This window comes from Andrographis paniculata, unplaced genomic scaffold, assembly GCF_009805555.1.
Source record: "Andrographis paniculata isolate CXL003 unplaced genomic scaffold, ASM980555v1 Contig82END, whole genome shotgun sequence".
NCBI lineage: Eukaryota > Viridiplantae > Streptophyta > Magnoliopsida > Lamiales > Acanthaceae > Andrographis > Andrographis paniculata.
The window spans coordinates 3,602,219-3,615,120 of record NW_026137620.1 but is presented as its reverse complement, the minus strand read 5'-3'; the positions used below and the strand labels follow the sequence as shown (position 1 = coordinate 3,615,120).

The 12,902-nt window shown below is 34.8% G+C and overlaps 1 long non-coding RNA gene across 1 annotated transcript; it reads left to right on the top strand.

The window, feature by feature from the left end:
• The first annotated feature begins 4,854 nt into the window (after nt 1-4,854).
• Nucleotides 4,855-5,308, top strand: LOC127241176 (uncharacterized). The gene is made up of 3 exons (XR_007836484.1): nt 4,855-4,880; nt 4,928-5,207; nt 5,256-5,308. It is a non-coding gene; the product is annotated as an uncharacterized LOC127241176 (long non-coding RNA).
• Nucleotides 5,309-12,902: the final 7,594 nt, after the last annotated feature.

The following is a 12,902-nucleotide window of genomic DNA, read 5'->3' as shown; positions in this document are numbered from 1 at the left end:
TACCTGTGCTATGCATGGGTAGTTATAAAAATTGTGATATTAATTTAAATTTATATGTTAGATAATAAATTTTATTTTGACAATAAAACTTTGTATAAAGATAGCTAAAATTAATTTATATAAAAAATATGGGAAATAAACCAAATAAAGAATACTAAGTAAGCGAATCAAAATTTCATAAATATATATATTTCAATTTAAACCAAACATAATAGAGATAAAAAATCATTATTCATAATCATTCTTAAATTAAAAATAAAAATAAATTTGAAAAAAATTTGTCGTCATTTATACATAATTGTTAGCCTTCAGTTGAAAACAATTTTCAAACAACATACTAAATTATATATATAGTAACGAAATGAAAAACACACAAATAATATTAAATAAGTAAATTATAAATCAAATAAAACTTATACTCCCCCCGTCTCATAAGTAAATATTCATTTGCATTTTGCACGTAGTTTTAGAAATATTAGTATTATATTAGAATATAGTAGGAATAAAGTAGAAATTACTAAAATAACATTATTAGTATGTGTGATATAAAGGTAACGATATTTGTGTAATATATTATAAGTTGTAAGGGTATTTGTAATATTGATTAGACAGTACAGTTACTAAAAAAGAAAATGGATACTTTGTTATGGGACGGACTAAAATGGAAAAATGGATACTTTGTTATGGGACAAAGGGAATATATCATTTTAAATTCAAACTTAAGTTAAATTTAAAATATTTATTTACAATTTTATTAAATGAAACATTATAATAAGTTTTGAAATAAATTCATATCTATTGATTAAAAAAAAAAATCCTTAATTTTCTTATAGCATTTTCTCTTTCATCGACAGTTTGAAAAAAAACTTTAAATAATATATATATATATAAATACACTAACAAAACTAAAAAAAAAAATATTGCAGAATATTAAGTAATAAAAAATCATAAATTACAAAATTCATATTTCAAGTGAAATCAAATATAAGTTAGATTAAAAATAGTTATTAACAATTTATATTAGATAAAAATAAAATACTCAAAATTTGAATATAGTATCAATTTTTCAACAAAAATAAAAATAAAAAAATATACGTATTAGAATAGTAATATTCTAAACCAAATTAATTAGAAAAAAATACATATAAAATAAAAATAAATAAAAATTTATTAGTAAAAAATAAAAAAATAAAAAAATAAAAGAATGCATACAAAATAAAAATGAAGTACAAAAATAAAAATATAGTAATTTTTATAAATTACTAAAATTTACCTTAATTTTCTGTATGAATTTCTCTAATAATAATAAAATACTCAAAATTTAAATATAATCTATAAAATTAGGGGAAAAAATATTTTAATATAATATTCAAAACCAAATCAATTAAAAATACTACTATTAAATAAAAATAAATGAAAAATTAATTAGTAGAAAATAAAAATAACACAATGTATAATTAAAAAATGCATAGATAATAAAAATAAAAGTAATAAAATAAAATATATATATATATATATTAAAATTTACTATAAATTTCTGTACGGTTTCTTTAAATATTCTTTTGAATCAAAATATTACAAATTTAAACATAATCTAAAATATTAAAAAAATATATACTATAATATAATAATCGAAATCAAATCAATTAGAAAAAACAAATACTCAATAACAATATAAAAATATATTTTATAGTAGAAAAATAAGAATAAGACAATAGATAATTTAAAGAAACTATATACTATAATAATGGAGTATTAGAACATTATACTCGAAAATAAATAATTAGTAAATAAATACAAAATAAAAAAAATAATCGATTAGTAGAAAATTAAAAATAATTATTAATATTATTATACATAATAAAATAAAATAAATAAACAGAAAGATAAAAAAACTACTATACGTGATTTATTTTTCTTTCTACTTCTCTTTCTTTCTCTTTTATTTTTTTTCTTCTCATTCTTTTTTCTTTCTTTTTTTTTTTTATTTTTTGAGATTTATCTTTTGCATCATAGTATGGATAAAAAGAATTTATTAGTAAAATTTTTTCGTATAATCAACCTAAAATTTATAAGTCAAAAAAAAAATTTACTATAAAATTTTCACTATATAAATAATGATACAAAATTATATGCATAAATAATATATAAAAGAGATAATGATATTTTTTTTTTTCATGTGGAAAATCTTTCACTCTTTTTGAACGATAACAAATTATATGCGTAAATAAAATAGTAAAGAAAAAGATAATTTTTCACGTGGAAACCCTTCAAGGTAAAAAAAATAAAAAAATCACGAGTTGTCCAAACCAAAAGTAAAAAATTCACAATAATAAAATAAAATATAAGAGTTTTTAAGAATACATATAAACATGTTCGATCATCATTAAATCAAGCAACGAAAATTATATATTTAAGAAAAATAAAGATCAAGAAAACAAATTTAAAAATTTTGTCATGTTATGTAAATTTCGGGTCGAACTACATATATCCAATCAATAATCCCACAAATTGAAAACACAACGAATTACGAAAACTTCTTGAAAATTTCTGATTGATCCAACGGTCAATAAAGCGGGATCGTCGTTTTTCTGAATCTGCGCAGTATTGGACGAAAATCTCATAATAATTTATTTTTTTCAGCGATTGGCTTAATCTTTTAGATATATAGATATTCGAAACCCTAATTTTATTTATATTTTTATTAATTATTACCTTAATAAATTTTTATTTTGTTAGATTATTTATTATTATAACAACTTTTAATAAATTATCCAAACTTATTATTTAAATAAATAAAATAAAACTTCAAAATTACGAGAATGCACCAATTAAAGCGTCTTATCAAATATATATATATATATATATATGATGTCATGTGCTTTTTATACAAAATTAAATGTGGATTTCACATCTAATGATAATTTTTCATCTTAATTAGTTTATTACATTTCACTTTATTACGGTCGGAATTTTAAGATGAAGATGAAGTAGTATAGTCCACTTTTGTGTCCCACGTTAGCGAAACTCTTTTTTTTTTTTTTTTTTCTTTCTTTCTTTGCGGTGCCAACTACATAAATAATAATAATAAAAAAAGAAGGGACGGGGCTGGACTTGAGAAAAATAATACTCATTCCGTCCCGGTGCAAGATTTTCGTATACTTTTTGCACGTAAATTTTGAATATTAATATTATAATGAGTTATAGTGAAAAAGATAAAAATATTTCTATTAGTATTGTGTAATATATAAGTAATGTCATTTGTGTACCAGTGTAAGTTGGAAGAATATTTATTATGTTGGGTAGACAGTATAATTATTAAATTAGGAAATTGTAACCTTGTTTTGGGACGGACGAAAATAAAAAATGTCAACCTTTCAATTAGGCGGGGGAGTAATAATAATACTATCTCTATCCACCGCGTATTTACCCATTCACTTTTTACGTGTTGATCTTTAAATATTAATTATTATATCACAATATACTACAAATGAAGAAAAATGATAAAAACACTTTTATTAGTGTCTTATAATACTAATATAATGATATTTGTACGATAAATTATACAAATATAACGATATTTTTAATATTAAGTATAATAACATAAAAAATAAATTGGTAGATATGCAGTGGATGGAGGTAGTATAATATTATTTACTTTATTATTTTAATAATAAAAAAATCTTAATTTAACAACAGTTATAAATGTATAAAAATGTAATCTTATTTATGCGTTAATTTTCTTTTCTATTTTTTCTTTTTTTTGATATATGTAATATTAGAAAGTTAAATAATTAAGAAGACAATGAATCAAAGTTTTAATAGTAACATTTAGATTACCTGATATAAATATGCATTGTTCAATGTATGATAAACAAATAGATTATATATTGTTTTTTACTTCTTTAGTCGGAACTTTTTATGTTATATTGTCCGGATACGAAGACTAAGAAATAAGGATAATAAAATTATAGGTGGATAATTTTTTTATTATAGATAAATTATGCATAAATTAACACATAAAAAATTGGCATAATTATCCTGAACAAAAAAATTATTTTATAATTTAATTATATTAAAATGACAGTAAAAAATTAATGAAATTTGACTTTATCTTTGTTCAGATATGTTAAATTTTCTATTGATACGATTTTCAACAAAATTATAATTAAAAAAAGAAATTACTTAAATATCATATATAGACATTATTTTTGCAATATATTTAATCAATAAAATGCATCCATCTCTAATATTAAGAATATTAAAAATTAATCGTGTAAAATATTTTAATTATTCAAATGATTCTCATATTAAAATATTAAAATATTATATATTTAATAACTTTCAACAAAAAAAAAGGGATAGCATAACTGTGAGTCAAATAAGCTTTCTTGGGATACAAGGACAATAATTAATTTTTACAGTTCAGTAAGAGTTATAATTATCGGCTCTCCTTTAATGTATAAATATATTGCTTTGGTTATCGCTCTCCTTTAGTATATAAATATATTGCAACATATATATTATAAATAAAGTAGTACACATTGGCTCAGTTTACCCAATGTTTTTTAATTAAATTATTTTGATGTGTGATATAAAGAATTTTTTTCAAAAATATAAAATATTCTTATTTTAGATAGAATATTTGAATTTTTGATTTATTGTAATGATTTTGTTTGACTTTTTATAATAAATATTTGAATTTGTTATTGTTACGTACGAAATTTAGAATTAGGTTAAAAGCCCAAGGTAAAACGAGGAATGGGCCGGCTATAGGGTTGATTGAACTGGCTGAAGGACACCGTGAGGAAATCAAGGAAAATAAATTTATTTATTTATTGCTAAGAAAAATTCAGGACGGAAGGACCTCAGGTCGGTAGGTCCTCAAGATGAAAGACCTCAAGTCGGAAGGTCTTCAGGTCGGGAGATCCACAAGACGGAAAGACCTCAAGTCGGAAGGTCTTCAGGTCGGGAGATCCACAAGACGGAAAGACCTCAAGTCGGAAGGTCTTCAGGTCGGGAGATCCGCAAGACGGAAAGACCTCAAGTCGGAAGGTTTTCAGGTCGGGAGATCCACAAGACGGAAAGACCTCAAGTCGGAAGGTCTTCAGGTCGGGAGATCCACAAGACGGAAAGACCTCAAGTCGGAAGGTCTTCAGGTCGGGAGATCCACAAGACGGAAAGACTTCAAGTCGGAAGGTCTTCAGGTCGGGAGATCCGCAAGACGGAAAGACTTCAAGTCGGAAGGTCTTCAGGTCGGGAGGTCCGCAAAACGGAAAGTCGTCGAGATGGGATATCCGCAGGTCGGACAAGCGTGGAGGCCTTTGATCAAAGACAGGGGGCGGTTGATATGGAGGTCGGCCCAAGTGGGGTCGGGCGAAGAAGTAGGTCGGACGAAGGACGAAGTCGGGCCAAAAGAGCGGAAGGTCTGTGGTCGGCTCAAGGAGTGAAATATAGGGAATTTTGGTCTGCTGGGGACACGTGTCAGCATAAGAAAGGTTGGAAGACGGTTGAGAAGGAGACGTTGTAACCGTTCGGGTGACGGTTTTCAGTACGGCTTCCCAGGGAATATTTAAGGATTTGGATCATCATTTGGCAAGGGATCTTCAATCAACTTCAACAAAGCAAAGTCAGATTTGGGGATCACCACTTTAAATTTCAGTCTTTTATTTTCCAGTTTATTTTCTGTATCATACAGTGTTTAGAGATTCCTAATCTCAGGCACTAATTAATCAAGTTTAAGGATATTTTCTATATCTTTGAATTTTACTTTATTTTTGTTGAAAAATTACATCAACAAATTGGCGACCACAGTGGGAGCAAGACAAAATTGCTCATTCCAATTCCGGCGATAATTTCATACGTCTTAGATCCGGCCGAATCATCGGAAGGGTCCATATGGCAGGGTCACAACCGCAAGCATCTTCGACACCGGTGGGAGAATCCGTTCCACCACCCATTGTGCCAAATGCCGGGGAAATCCCACAACCACCAACTGATTGGTGGTCTTATGTTCAACAAATGAACAACCAGCATACCTTGGTTATGCAGAATATGTTGCGTGAGCAACAAACGAACATGTTGCGTGAGCAACAGAGTCAGTTGCAGAACATGATAGATCAAGCATTGTCAAGGGTTAGTCTTCAACCCACTCAAACGCCACCAGGAGTGTCACCGTCCAGACCACAGGCAAATTTCGCAGGGCCATCATTCGTGGATAGTACATTCCCAAGTGCCACAAATCCCAACCGAATGGATCGGGGAAAAACTCCTTTGACTTTTCCCAACAATGTTCCACTGGGACCAAGGGTTACCAATTCGCAGCCGAACAATACAAGGGAGGACAGGCTTGAAGGATATATACATGATCCGATTCATATTCCTGTGCAGGATCCGTTCCAGGTTCCTGATCATCAACGCTTTCATGTAGATCCTGATGAGATTGCACATATATTAAGGGATCAGTATGGATTAACTCCTCAGATGGCTAACCGCCCTGCATATCAAAGACCTTTCCCAGAAAGGATCATTCATGAACACCCTCTCCCAAGGAATTTTCGACCACCCGACTTTCATGCATTCTCAGGGGAGGACGGATCTTCCACCATAGAACATGTTGGTCGGTTCACAGCACAATTAGGAGAGGTTGGCAATAACCCTTTTTATAAGTTACAGCTGTTTGGTTTGTCTCTTACCAGAACGGCGTTTTCATGGTTTGTAAGTCTACCTCCTGGACAAATTCAGACATGGGAAGGATTGGAGATGGCATTTCACGCTAGATTCTTTAATCCTTTACCAGTTGTTTCTTTAACTGATTTACTTGAATTGAGACAGTATCCAGAAGAAACTGCTTCACAGTTTATAGAAAGGGTGCGATTGATGAAGGGACGATGTCCTACGGTAATCAGTGAGAAAGAGATGACCAATTTAGTGGTCCGGAATATGCATAATCGTTTAAGAAAGGCACTCACTGCCCTGGATGTTGAGGATTTGGCAAATCTTGCATCCAAGGCAGGACGTCTAGAGTCTTTGTTCAGAGAGGAAGATCAGCATAACAGGCGTAATAGAGGCCAACATATGGCGAGTATGGGAACAGAAACATGCGACTTTGATTTTAATCAGTCAGAAGAGATGGCAGCCGAAATCCTTTCTGGAAAACCGTATGTATGTCCTAAATTGAAGCCAGTACCAGGATCTGAAGGAAAGGAGCAACCGACCTTTGATAGTTCGAAAGCTGATGAAATCTTTGATATCCTACTGACTGATGGGCAGATCCGTATTCCAAAGGGCCAAAGACTTGCCACTAAAGAAGAAATCAAAGGGAGACCATATTGTAAGTGGCATAATTCTTTCACACACACTACAAGTCAGTGTACTCATTTTAGGAAGGAAATTCAAAAAGCCATCAAGACAGGTCGGCTCAAATACATCACTTTAGGTGTAGACCAGCAACCATTTCCGAAAATAACAACTGCAATGGTTGACATCCAACCAAGTTCGGAAACAAGGAAAAGTTCGGTCAATAGTGGACAAACAGGGGAGCAAACTCAGGCAAGTCCCGGAAAAAAGAAAGGGAATCAGCCAAACAGCAGCCGACCGGAAGAACGACTCAAGGTTGTTGAAAGGCCAGTCGCTGAAAAATGGGACCGTCCAGACGGTTCTTTTAATGTGGAAGTGAAGGAAAAGGTTTTAGTGCGAGACCACCCGACCAGAAAAACGGGTTCAGTCGGGAACGATTGGGCTCGAAATAAAAAGCCTTTACCCGTTGATATAGATCCTCGTTTCCCAGGTATGAATCGTACACAGATTCGCAATGCCAAACGCAGGTATGCTGCAAAGTATGGGAAACGAGTTCCTGCAGTGCAACAAAGAACCGACGAACAAAATGCGGCCGACCACTTGACAGGAGATCAGTCCATTAGAGTCTTTACAGAACAAACGACCGACGAGCAGGGAGCGGCCATTCAGTCTCCAATAAGTCGGTCCAGTCGGGTCTGGTCAGGAAAGCAACCGAAGGACGGATTAGGAGCTTCCGACTATACCAAAAGAAGTTCGTCGGGACAGGGGAAAGGTAAAGGAATGGCAGATGAAATAATTAAAGGTTTTAGATGCCAACATTGTGAACGGATCAACATCAATCCATCTCTGGAAGAATTTCGTATTGAATCCTTGACGGTTCAATCTCGAAATGAGACGAAGGAAGAAGTGGTGCCTACAGAGGAAAATTCAAGATCTGTTAAATCTCGTCTGGGACCACGAATCCCTTGTCGAATGACAGAGGTTAACCAGATGAGTGATGAACCGACGTGGGCGAGTCTGGTAGATGATACTATGGACGAACCTTTATGGGCATTCTTGGCAGATGGCGAATTAGAGGAAACAGAGTGGGCAAAGATTACAGATTCTGAGCCTCAGTCGGAAGCACCTTCAATTGTGTTTCCTCCTATTCCAGAGGGTGCGAACTCCCATTTGAAACCCCTGTATGTTAATGCTCACATTTGTGGGAAACCAATCACAAAGGTTTTCGTGGATAATGGAGCAGTCTTTAATGTTATGCCATTGAAGACTCTCAAGAAGCTAGGGAAAGGAATTCATGATCTGTCCCCTGTGGAATTCGAAATGACAAGTTTTACAGGGCAGCCGACCAAGCCTGAAGGTATGATGGTTGCCACAATTGAGGTCGGACCAAAGAAAATTTCCACTGTTTTCTTTATTGTGGACGCAGATACTACATACTCTCTTTTGCTGGGACGAGATTGGATTCATGCCTCTCAATGTGTGCCATCAACCTTGCACCAACAGTTAATGTTCTGGGAAGGAAATCAGGTCTTTAAAATGGAAGCGAATGACAACCCATTCGACGTAACAGAACAAGTGGAAGAGTCAGTGTTTTATTCTAGTCATTTGGCTCCGATGTCTCAGTTGTATATGGCCAGGGAATACCCAAACAAGGGTTATAAAGTCACTGGCCAGAACTCGATGTTCTATTAAAAGAACACCTTTATTGTATGGCTCATGATAAAGCCACACCCATTTCTGTATAAGTTGTTTGTTATGGAAGATACAACTTTAGAAGTATGTAGTTCTCTTATTAATAAGTTCTATTTAAAGCAGTTATTACATAAAGTAGAAAATAATAAAGAGATTCTGGATGTTCACCTCCAAGAAGATGAACAATTTCGTTGGCCCGACTTATTAGAAAAAACAGAACCAACAGCTTCATCACAAGACCCGTTATTGGAGTTTAATTTAGGAACCGAATTGGTTCCAAAAGTGATCAGGTTAAGTGGTTATTTGTCTAAAGAGCAACAAACAATGATGCTTGAAGTTATTAGAAACAACATTGATTGTTTAGCGTGGGATTATTCAGAGATGCCTGGTTTGACAAGAAGTCTAATAGAGCATCGATTGCCCATCAAAGAAGGTTGTAAACCTTACAAACAACCTCCAAGGCGAATGAGTCCAGATCTGATGCCTCAAATCAAGGAAGAAATCCAAAAACTTCTCAAAGTGGGTTTCATTCAACCTTGCCGTTATGCGGAGTGGCTGGCTAATATTGTGCCAGTGGTCAAGAAAAATGGTAAGATAAGGATATGCATCGACTTCAGGGATTTGAATCTAGCTACCCCTAAGGACGAATACGTGATGCCTATGGCCGACATGCTGATAGATGCAGCAGCAGGGCATAAAATCCTTAGTCTGATGGATGGCTATGCAGGTTATAACCAAATATTCTTGGCAGAAGAAGACATTCCTAAGACAGCATTCAGATGCCCAGGGGCTTTGGGTATTTATGAATGGACAGTCATGCCATTCGGGTTAAAGAATGCAGGGGCAACTTACCAAAGAGCCATGAATTCAATCTTTCATGATTTAATTGGCAGATCTATGGAAGTGTATATTGATGATGTTATAGTTAAATCTGCCAGTTTTGACGAACATTTGAGAGATCTTGAAGAGGCATTTGAAAGAATGAAGAAGTACAAGTTGAAGATGAATCCAACCAAATGTGCTTTTGGAATATCAGCCGGGAGCTTTCTAGGATTCTTAGTTCATGAGAGAGGAATTGAAATTGATGCCAATAAGGCTAAAGCCATTCTTGATAGTCGGCCACCCAAGACGGTTACAGAAATCCAAAGTCTGTTGGGTAAGGTGAATTATTTGAGGCGTTTCATTTCTAATGCTGCTGGCAAGGTCAGACCCATTACTAAATTGTTGAAAGCTGGAAAAATTGCCTTTGAATGGGGTCCCGACCAACAAACGGCTTTAGATGCTATCAAGCAGGCATTGGTTCATCCTCCAGTCTTGATGCCTCCCAAACAAGGTCGGCCACTCAAACTTTATTTGGCAAATACATATGAAGTGGTTAGTTGTTTATTGGCGCAGGATGGTGATGACGGGAAGGAAAGGGCAATTTACTATCTCAGTAAAACCCTTACAGGACCAGAACTGAATTACACTATGCCAGAAAAAATGTGTTATTCATTGGTCTTCGCTTGCACTAAACTCGAGCATTATTTGCTGCCCAGAAGAGTTGAGGTCATATCAAAGGTGGATCTCATCAAATTGATTTTACAGAGACCTACTATGAAGGGCAGACTCATGAAATGGGCCATCAAATTGGCTCCTTTCGATCTTCAACATTCCCCGCTGAGGGCAATTAAGGGACAAGCAGTAGCCGACTTCTTGGCAGAATTCTCACAAGTCGGGTATTCTCTTTGTGATAGTGTCCGACCATTTAGTTGTGCATCATATCTGGATAATCTACAGGTCGGATGTGTGCCTTATATAAGTACCAGAACATGGTTGATGTTCTTTGATGGTTCTACCTCTGGAAACAAATCGGGGGCAGGGGTCTTTTTGCAAGGACCTGATGGTCAAAAGATCAACTTACAACTACGATTGGAATCCATGACCCATAATTCGGCAGAATATGAAGCTTTAATTTTGGGTTTGGAGGCTTTAATTGCCAGGAAGGTCCAGTCTGTAATCATAAGGGGGGATTCTCAATTAGTAGTCAACCAGGTAAACAATCAATATGTGTGCAATTACCCTCATCTTCGCAGATATAGGGACATTGTGAGTCGGTTACTGACAAAAATCTCAGAAGTAATAATTGAGTTCATTCCGAGGAAAGAAAACCAACGTGCTGATGAATTGGCTCAAAGGGCATGTAAAGGAATTCTGGAGGATATGTGGTCGGAGGTCAAGTCGGGCATAGAAGGAAAGACAGACCCGATCTGCGAAGTTACGGTCGGGCAGGAGACTATCGGACAGGACCCCGACTGCGAAGTTACGGTCGGGCAAGAGGATATCGGTCAGGAGTCCGACTGCGAGGTTACGGTCGGGCAAGAGGATATTGGACAGGAGCCCGACTGCGAAGTTACGGTCGGGCAAGAGGATATCGGTCAGGAGTCCGACTGCGAGGTTACGGTCGGGCAAGAGGATATTGGACAGGAGCCCGACTGCGAAGTTACGAACGGGCAAGAGGATATTGGACAGAAGCCCGATTGCGAAGTTTTTATCGGACAGAAGTCCGATGGCGAAACAGTGTCCGATTGGAGAACAGAGCTTATCCTGTATTTACAGAATCCTGGTGCGAGTGTTTCAATTGCGACACGATTGAAGGCTTTACGTTTTCAATTGATAAATGGAATTTTGTACAAGAGATCATTTGAAGGTTTACTTTTGAAATGCTTGGGATCTAAAGAAGCTCTAGAAGTGATGACAGAAGTACATGGTGGGATATGTGGAGCTCATCGGGCAGGTCTCAATATGAGATGGGCCATTCATCGCTTGGGTTTTTCTGGCCTAAGATTTTTGAGGATTGCATACAATTTGCAAAAGGCTGCCAGGAATGTCAGAGACATGGAAACTTAAATCATTTGCCAGTAACCGAATTGCAATTCTTGGCAAAACCATGGCCTTTTAAATCGTGGGCTATGGATATTATTGGTAAGATACATCCTGCTTCATCGAAACATCACTGTTTCATATTGGTCGCGACTGATTACTTTACCAAATGGGTGGAAGCAGTTGCTTTGAAAAATGTGGATCAGAAAGAAGTGATAGACTTCGTTTTGAACCAAATTATTTACAGATATGGTATTCCTCAGTCTATAACAACCGACCAAGGCTTGGTCTTTACAGGGGAAAAGTTCTCTAATTTCTTGGCAGAATTCGGTGTTCGGTTACATCATTCTTCACCTTATTATCCCCAAGCCAATGGACAGGCGGAAGCAGCAAATAAGATTATCATTGGGATTATAAAGAAGATGATTGAAGGGAACCCAAGAAAGTGGCATTTGTTATTGTCTCAGGCTTTATGGGCACATAGAAATACCAGAAATACGGCCACAGGGTTCTCACCTTACCAACTTACGTTTGGCCAAGATGCTGTTTTACCAGCCGAAATTCGAGTATCATCCGGCCGAACAGAATTTACTGATAGTGATCTTACAAAGGAATACCAACAACTTATGTTGCAGCAGTTAGAAGATTTGGATGTTAACCGTCTCCATGCAATAGATCGAAGTGTGAAACAGAGTGAAATCAGAGCAAGGAGTTACGGAAAGAAAGTTCTTCACAGGACATTCCAAAAAGGAGACCTAGTCTGGAAGACCATTCTTCCTACATATAAGAAAACTGATCAATTGGGAAAGTGGTCACCGAATTGGGAAGGACCATACATTGTTCAAAAAGATATTGGAAATGGCGCGTTCATTATTGTAAATCATGAAGGTAGAAGAGTACATGATTGTATTAATGCTAAATATCTGAAGAGGTATTATCCTGCCTTTTCAGATAACAAAACTGCCTGAAACCACATATTATTCAGAACCCATTTATGGGGGTTCGAACCTACTGGAAGGTTCATTTCTGTTAGTCATCGTGTAGTTGTG